This window comes from Oryctolagus cuniculus, chromosome 2 (genome assembly GCF_964237555.1).
Source record: "Oryctolagus cuniculus chromosome 2, mOryCun1.1, whole genome shotgun sequence".
NCBI classification, from domain to species: domain Eukaryota; kingdom Metazoa; phylum Chordata; class Mammalia; order Lagomorpha; family Leporidae; genus Oryctolagus; species Oryctolagus cuniculus.
In genome coordinates this window covers 163179594-163188793 of record NC_091433.1, presented here as the reverse complement: position 1 = coordinate 163188793, position 9200 = coordinate 163179594, and the positions used below count along the sequence as shown (strand labels likewise).

Below are 9200 nucleotides of genomic sequence, written 5' to 3'. Positions count from 1 at the left end.
TTGAAGAGAATAGGGAAGTGAGTGAACAAGTCAGACTTCCCAGATCACTTACTGTCAATAACTTTATATCAAATGAAAATTTAGCAAGCAATTTTAAGAGTACATGTATTTGGAAATATCACTTAAATATAACTTGTTTGACTAGCAAAGTCAAGTACAAACATGTCAATGACTTAAACATTCTTAATGTCTTTCTACCGACAAGTTTAAAACATCTGCTACAGAGATCTACCTAGGTCATGTGAACCAAAAGATATCTTCAGTTAATTTAGCAGTTTAAATTTATAGGCAATCTTTTATCTATAAACCAATTAAAACAGAGTCCTAAATACATAAATTTTCCCATGTAGACATCTTAAAATCTTTAACTGTTTTTTAAGTTGCCAATTGATTCAAATTACTTCCTGCTCTTAGTAACCTCAATACTTTCTTTCAGTTGGAACCTGTAGTCCATTATTGGCTTTATCTGCTTGCAGAACCATCCCGAAGTATTGAATATGGTAGAAGTCATTGGGAAAAGCTCTTCAGAACCTATAGGATGACACAATTAAATACAGAACCAACAATGTTTTAGTTTTTATGAGCAGCAAATCTGATTTTTAGTGTTTGGAGAACACAAACTGTGATGACGGAAGACTTTAAACAGCCATGGTTAACATTATAAATTCATTGAACAACAGAAAGAGGCACTTGTTTACTGCACACAGTATTTTTGAAAGCACCTGTAGGATTTTATAAAGCATCTTTTTTAGGCTTCTGGGCCTTTCTCATTATGTCTGATAACATAATATAATTCGACATTTTAACATTTGGACATTTGTATCAGTAGCATTTTACATTAACATAACTTAAACTTCAGCACCTCTTCACATCTTGGCAGTACCTTTAATATAATCCAAATAGCCTGATTAGTTCGTGTCTCTACAAGATGAGAGACATATATCCTTTGATAGTTCCAGGGGCCCAACTGGAAATATCAAAGTCAAAAGAATTTGGAACTTTGATTTTTTTCTTTGAATGCCTGTCAAGGATGCCAAGAAGGTTAAAATATATGGTATATGTCATGATGTTAAGGGATCTGATCATTGAGACCAGATTTGATCATTGAGTCAAAGTGATTACTCAAATGTTTTAGAATAAGCATATATTCAAACAAACTATAATTCTTTGGTCATTTTAAGAATTGTAAATAGAATCTTAAATATAAGAATTAGTGCATGAATTATCCCATAACTTGGAACAATTTTAACAGAGTCAGAACTAGGGAAGAGAAAATAGCTTACTGGAGCAGACTAGAAAACTGACAGAGGGTCACCAGTTAAGCAAGAACTATCAAAAGGAGATGGCCACCAGTTTTTAAACAGATTTTTATGATTATTTAAAAATATTTACATATATGCATTGCAAAAACCTCATTGTTTTAACAGAAGATCAGATTCTAGTTCTATGTCAAGGAAAAGTGAATTAATAGCTTTTGTACCCCAAAATTTATTTCTTTCATAACCTTCTGTGACTTCCTTACCAAGAACATATATCTATACTTGTGACCTTTTCCATCTGCCGATTTCCTTGATTTACATTTTGAAATAACCTTTTAAGACTCTTCAAATTAAGACAACATTTTCTAAATAAGATAACACACCAGATTTCAGTCTTCATTACTTTTAAGCAGTGTTGAACTATTTTTCATAGATGGCTTATGAAAATATATTTGTTAACAAACCCAAATAGTTTTTTAATAGAATGTAAGGTGCTAAGAATACCAACATTTGTATTTAGACACATTTATTATTTGTCTTTACCATATATATATATTTATTTATTTGACAGGTAGAGTTACAGACAGTGAGAGACAGAAGGAGAGAAAGGTCTTCCATGTGGTGGTTCACTCCCGAAATGAGCACAACGGCTGGAGCTACACCGATCTGAAGCCAGGAGCCAGGTGCCTCTTCCCAGTTTTCCATGCAGGTGCAGAGACCCCAGCACTTGGGCCTTCCTCCACTGCTTTCCTGGACCACAGCAGAGAGCTGGACTGGAAGAGGAGCAACCGGGACTAGAACCTGGTGCCCATATGGGATGCCAGTGCTGCAGGCGGAGGATTAACCTAGTGTGCCACGGCGTCAGCGCCACTCAATTTATATTTAACAATTATATCCAGATGACTGCAGATGCGAATATTATCTCAGCATCCATCTAAATTAAGGTCCAAATTGCATTTATATGGAATTCTACTCCTTTTAGCTATAAATCAGTGATATTAAACCAGAGGTATCCATTGCTATCAGAAACCTATTAAACCATGTTGCAAAACAAGTTTGGCAACTTACAAAGCTATGTTTTTAAAAACAATGATCTTCCTAGATTCAAAAGAGAGAAAGTCCTTTAATCCCAATATCCAGTTACAGTTGAACCAAATTCTAACGCATGAGATTGGTATTTACCAAAGGCATCTTTTTAGATATTAATTGAATTTGAGTCTAGCTTTCCACTGGAGATTGTTCACCATTGTGTTAGATTTAATGGAGGAGGGCATCCAGCAGAGTAGATGGGACACCCCTCTGGTTGGAGAGAGAGATTTTTTTTTTTTTTTTTTGATAGGCAGAGTTAGACACTAAGAGAGAGAGAGACAGAGAGAAAGGTCTTCCTTCCATTGGTTCACCCCCAAAATGGCCGCTATGGCCGGCGCACTGCGGTCGGTCGGTGCACTGCGCCAATCCGAAGCCAGGAGCCAGGTGCATCCTCCTGGTCTCCCATGCGGGTGCAGGGCCCAAGCACCTGGACCATCCTCCACTGCCTTCCCGGGCCACAGCAGAGAGCTGGCCTGGAAGAGGAGCAACTGGGACAGAATCCAGCGCCCCAACCAGGACTAGAACCCGGGGTGCCAGCGCCGCAGGTGGAGGATTAGCCTAGTGAGCCGCAGTGGCAGCCGGAGAGAGAGATTTTTAAGGAGTAGAGTCTGATAGGTGACAGAGTAAAACACAATTAAGGAAAAGGAGATGTGTCTGGAAATAGTAATTAACACAGGGAGCCTGCTGGTTTGAAGGGCCAGTAGTCTTAATCATTTCACATAGGTTGGAAGAGATATATAGGTGCAGAATTTCTGAAATTTCTCTTGGGGCTTTATGGCCCTCTTGGTGCAGGGAGGGAGAGCAAGGTAGCTAAGTTAAAAGAGAGAGTGGCAGAACCGAGGAGGAAGGTTTAGGAAGAGAGAGTTTTGGCTATTAACTGAGAGCTAAGGAACAAAATATCTAGGAAATACCTGCAAATGGGACTAGTTTGTAGGAATTGAGGAGACCTGGCAGGTCAGCTTGACATTTCAGTTACAAGGTGGGGACAAAACCCATCAAAAGACTTGATTTGCTGTCCTTTCCCGTCTAGCTTGATAGAACAAAGGGCCATCGGAAAGGTGCTTACAGTAAACTATGAGCTCAAAAGGATGGAATTGCCACTCCCTTGCTATTCTTATGGTAAAACTGGATCAGGAGGGGGAGAGGTGAAGACCAGCTGGAGGACCAGGGCAGGAGGGTGACAGCATGGAGACAGCCCATTCCCAAACTTGCCTTTGCTCTTCCAGGAGGAGGGTGTCAGAGAGGGTCATAGATAAGGCAGGGAGAGTAGACATGGACAAGGGCTGGCTCTGAGATAAGGGCAAGCAGGAGTTTGGAATTCCTGGGTGGGAGGGGGTGGTACAGCCGGAGCAGCAAATGTCGAAGAAAGGGGCTTTGGCTTTTTAGTGAGAACTTTGGAAGTTAAGAGAGCTTGAGCCAGAGAACATGAAGTGCAAAGAGAAGGTTTAGAGCTAAGTTAGGAGAAAGCCTGAACATAGGAGATTTTCTTCCACTTTCCGGAATGCTCACAGAAGGAGAGATCCTGAATGTCAGGATCAAATGTGCCATTAAGCAGCCATTTAGACTTGGTTGTCAAGGTAGGAGACAACCAAGAGGAGGGTTGGACGGAACGTGGGATGAGGAAATTCTCGTGGTGACCGGTGAAGACAGACTGGCTGATATCAGGTGTCCCCAGTGGGGACAGCTGTCCAATGGGGAGGGTACAGGAACAGAGTGGGGGTCATCACCCATGCACCCACTGGAGCCCAAGGCCTAAATCTTAGGGGAAGGCATAAAGCCCATGGAAGGCATAGAGCCCATGGAAGGCATAGAGCACAGGGAAAGGCATTGAGCCTGTGGAAGTTTGTGGTGCTTGGTACCAGGACTTTGAGATGAAGCAGAGAAGAACCACAACCCATGGTAGAGAACCATGAGAGAATTCTCCATTGCCTGTCTTACCTCAGAATTTTGAAGGGCCGATGCGAGGATGGAGATTGCAGTGTTTGGTGGTAAAGAAGGAGGTCTGGGGGTGAGTTTTGTGGTTGGCGGAAGTCCAGGACCCCGAAGCAGCTCATGTTCCCAAGGGGAGAAGAAGGTTGAATTGAGAGCCTGGTCCCAGGTTTCAGCACCAATGAAAGGCTGCCACAATCACACCAAACACTGGAGTAAGGGAGAAGGTTTATTGTCAGGTGTGGGAAACTCGATAGACTGCCTCCCATGCCTGAGAGAACAGCTTTGATTTGCTTTTGAAAATTCACATCCCAAGACCAAGATACTCTAATATTTTTAAAAACCACCTATGCATTACTAAAATCTTTAAATTAAAGATCAATTGAGGTCCTTCTAATTTATTCAATTTTCTATTTATTTTATTCTTCATTTATTATTGAGGTTCATCTGTTTCATTCTTCTATTTTATCTTCCATTTTAAAATGCAAATTCTTCTAGAAAGATTAAGGCTACCAAACATCAATAATTTAGTATAAAATTACTTTAACTGCATTACTGCAAACTGAGCAACAGAGCGGGTGGGAAATGGGCATTGAATACAATGTGAGAAGGGAAGCTGAGGTTAAGAGTCACAGAAGGGGTATTAGATACTGACAGGGCAGCCTAAAACCCAAGTGTAGTCATTATGATTTCTCCTTGTGCTGGTAAATGTGTATTTATTTCCAGTGTAGACTGATGTGAATACCATCTTTGACAGATAGCATGGATGTCAGATGTCATTTAGGATATATTGGATTCAGTTTTTTGTGGCTGTAAACAATACCTTGTTAGGATTCTTGAATCACAGTTTCAAAACAACATGGATTATTTGAAGATAACTCAGTGGTCTTAGTAGAGTTCAGTCAGTGTTCTTCAACTAGTCAATTAGTTCACCACTAATTGTGCTTAGCTCTTGCCCATTTCACAAGGGTGAGACAAATTCTCCCTGAACAGATTTAGCAATGGTTCTCCAGCTCTTCGGGCCAAGTGCATGTCTATCCTGTGTATCTTGGTTTATTGTTTCCTTTTATTCTTGGTTCAAGGGCTTTCGAATGCCTTTGGAAGTTATCTCAGTGCTGCATTGTGATCACAATTTCTAGACTTTTCTGTGGAGTTAAAAAGTTCCTAAAAGCTCACCTTCTGGTTCCTGAGCTTTCTTTTGCTTTCTGAACACTTGTAAAAAAAGTCACAATTTCAGTCCTCTTTGATCTTATTCTCTTCTGTTTTTCCCATCATTTACCTGTATGTTATTTATTGTGTAAATGTGTGGGAGGGGAAACTGTCATTCCCCAGGGAAGGCTTGCTCTCAGAGAGAGACTTCCCGCATCTCATCTCGTCAAGGTTCTTCATAGTGCTCATCCTTAAAGGAAGCCCAGTCCCAGGAAAGGAGATGGGGCTACTGGATTTGAAGACATAGGCAAACATTTTAGCTTCTGATGTGCTCCTACATCGAGGCCTTTCTTCTCACAACAGTGATTGATTTCATTGTTTTAAGGGATTCTATTCCTGTGCCAAGGAAGTGACTGCCAGTTTCACTCTAAGGCCCCCAGAAAGCTAAGTTTTGGGATTAGTGTAAGTTTTTTGGCAGAATTGAAATTTTATCTTGGAAACACATTTAGAAAAGAATTATTTGAGGGCTGGTCCTAGAAGTCTGTTGAGGAGCTGAACTTGGGAAGGAGAAGTTAGCACGTTTCCACGCCTTTTGCCCTAGCTCCCTTACCTGTGTGCTCCCATTGCTCTGTCTCCCTCTGGTAACTGGTGTCATGGTAACACACATCCACCTGCTTGGCTAATTGCCCACAAGTCTGTTATGTAATGATTTGGCTCTGGGCCATTTTTGTCTGTATACCCAACTGGGGGCATGTGGATGGATGTGGACATGTGTGCCACTGTATGTGGATGTGTAGCTGTGTGTGGCTATGTGTGGATGTATGCAGATGCCTCTGTGTGGGTCTGACTGCTGCCACAGACACAAAGCCTATCTCCTGTGGTCCCACCAGCATCCAGGGCAAGTGGTTGTTCCTTGTGCGTTTCTCACTGCCACTGTGAATAAAGGAGATATAAACCCACAAACACCTCCAGATCATTCTCTGACCTGTCAGGATCTGAATCTGCCTGTCCTGGGCCCTAAGCCCTGGGCACAGCAAGTCCAATCCTGGAACCTTGGCTGAACGCACAGGGGGAAAATTGTTAGAAGGAACACATTTCTGATCTAACGGGCCAAGTGAACCCTGGGGCTGTGTTTGGCCTGAGAGAGACTAGCTATGATGCCCCTTCCTCAGTTGTGGGACTGGGAAACTGTATGAAAAGAAAGCAAAGGAAGTCTGTACTTTCTTTAAGTGGGGTATCAGATAGCGATTTTCATTATAATAAACTCCTTGAGGGACAAAGAAGAAGGACGGGAGTGAGGGTGGGAGTGAGGGTGGAAGGGAGGGTAGGGTGGGAAGAATCATTGTGTTCCAAAATTTGTATTTAAGAAATGCATGAAGTTTGTATACCTTAAATAAAAGTTTAAAAAAATTAAAAAATAAAACTAGCCTCACAATAAAAAAGATCCTTTTGTTATCTCTTAAGTAGATCTTAAGGTACTTTGCAAGGGTGAATTCCTAACTCTTACTGGATCTTTGAATTTTTTCCCTCAATTACAGCTGGATAAACAGAAGCATGTAGAGATACAATGACTTGCTTGAGGTCATGAAGTAAGGAAAACAGGCAGAGCTAAAGGACTGATTATGCTTTACTGCACGCCTTGCCCTGCCAGCCTACTTCATACTGTCTTCCAAAGTAGCTGCTGTCCACAGCTCTTTGGGGGAAAGAGGGAAATTCAAATGCAAATGAAGGAAAAGGGCATTGTTTCAGCCCAGCATACTGTTAACATTTCATCCAAGCATGTGCCATTAGACTAACAGCACCCACAGGATTTAAATAATCATGATTAAAAGTAAATCTGAAAAAAAGCATATGTACAGTATACTAACTCTAATGCATATTTGCGGAGAAAACTGTAGACTCAAGGGAAATCTATGTTTATTGCAACTACATGAACCACAATGACTGCCATTTGTTTCTTTTTTTCTGTTTTTTTTTTTTTTCTTTCTTTCTTTTTTGTCTACTTGGGGATTAAATTGAGTTCAAGCAGCCAGGAACAGCTTGATGACTTCTCCTTTCAGTGCCTGCGTCTTGCACCTGGCACCCTATCAAGTGAAAATAGCAGTAAGGAGCTGGTAGCCCTGAGAGAGCTTTTGGCTCCTTTTTGCCTTTCTATAGACTGACTGATGTTGGAATTGGTGGTGATGCAACCAAGCTGGATGTTAGAGCTCTAAGAGCACATGCTTTGTAGACAAATGATCTTGGATTCAAATTCTACCACTTAGTAACAGAGATTGGGAACCTCGGGAGTCTATCTTTCAGATGATTACTGAACAGCATATGAGAAGTGAGTAATGTAAATGATAGTGTAGGTTGAGTTTCCCCTAACCAAAATCAGAAGTCTTTCAGATTTCAGAGCTTTTCAGATTTTGAAATATCTGCATGGACTTTGCTAGTTGAGCATCCATAATCTGAAAAACTCCGAAGTCCAAAAGTTGTAGCTCAGAGTTTCAGATTTTGAAGTATTTCTGGATTATGGATGCTCACCTTATGGCAATAATGAGAATTATCAGAGCACCTATCATTAAATGAGTGCTTACAATGCTAAATGATTTCATTTAATTTTTTCAACAACCTTGTGGATGGTACTATTAATAAATGCATACTTAGTCAATATCAGCTGCTTTATTCCTTGACGGAGCAAGCATTTACTGAGTGCCAGTTCCATATAGACCTTGTACAACAAAGAGGTCATGATTCCTTCTCTCAAAATGTTCTCACCAGAGAGAGGAAACACAGAATGATAAGGAATATCCAGGAATCTGGGAACTAATGTGATAGGGAATATAAAGACTGGGAATCAGAGAAGGCCAAGTCCTCAAGACTGTGTGGCCAGAGAGGTTGCTGAACTTAGAGGTTATGGGCTTCAGGGTCAAGTCTGTTGTCCTTTATTTTTTAGATGGGCATCGTCACTAAGACAAGGCTCTGAGGAGCTTCTTCCAAAGGAAATGATTACTTTAAGTCAAAAATAGCAAGAATACTTTGTTATAAAAGTTTTCAGATTCACAAAAATGGAGTAATAGACCCCATGATGTCTACCCTCCGGACTCGATGATTACTAGTAGTTTGCCACACCAGCTACATGAAAAGGACACTTTTAATTGGGGGTGATTCTGTGGCAGGCTCTACTGGCAAAGACAAGGGACTGGGCAGATGCCCATTTTCCTTCGTCTGTCAACTGGATCCTCTCCTTTCCCCTCATTTTGAAGGCACCTTTAGTTCTAACAGGGGAGTAAGTTGTGGGCCTGTGTTCCAGCCTCCATCCCTGCTGTAGTTAAGATAACCCTGCACATGAGTGGAGTAACTACCTCCTTCTAAACTAAAGAAAGCATCTCTTGCTGTAATCAGAGATGCTTTCTGCATACATGACTTTTTTTTTAACCTCAGTTATAATGCTGCTTTGGTGAGCAATGACTCAATCATGTGGCTGGTATAGTATAGGCATCTTTAATAAATGGATTGCATACAATATCATCTTAGTTAAAATGCTGGACCTTATCAGTTGTCACCCATATCTATTACTTGGCAATCAGATCGTGAGTGGCACACCTGATTGTGAAAATAGATTTGAACTTTGTCTCCCTTATCTTCATCAGCCCTGGTCCTTGGAAAGTGTCTGTGTCAGGCAGCATCCCTGAGTGTAAATTTCCAAGGCAGGAGCGGGAAATTGAATGCTTAGACTACTAACCCGTGAGATTTAATTCTTGGTGCATTTTTTGGATTACAAAAGCATTG

The 9200-nt window shown here is 41.0% G+C and overlaps 1 protein-coding gene across 1 annotated transcript in view; it reads left to right on the top strand.

Moving 5' to 3' along the window:
* Positions 1 to 1835: 1835 nt before the first annotated feature.
* Positions 1836 to 9200, top strand: part of TMEM178A (transmembrane protein 178A) — a 106415-nt gene continuing 99050 nt past the window's right edge. Inside the window, exon 1 of the mRNA XM_070069211.1 lies at positions 1836 to 1942. The gene's annotated coding sequence lies outside the window, so the exon portion shown is untranslated. The remainder of the gene's footprint in view (positions 1943 to 9200) is intronic.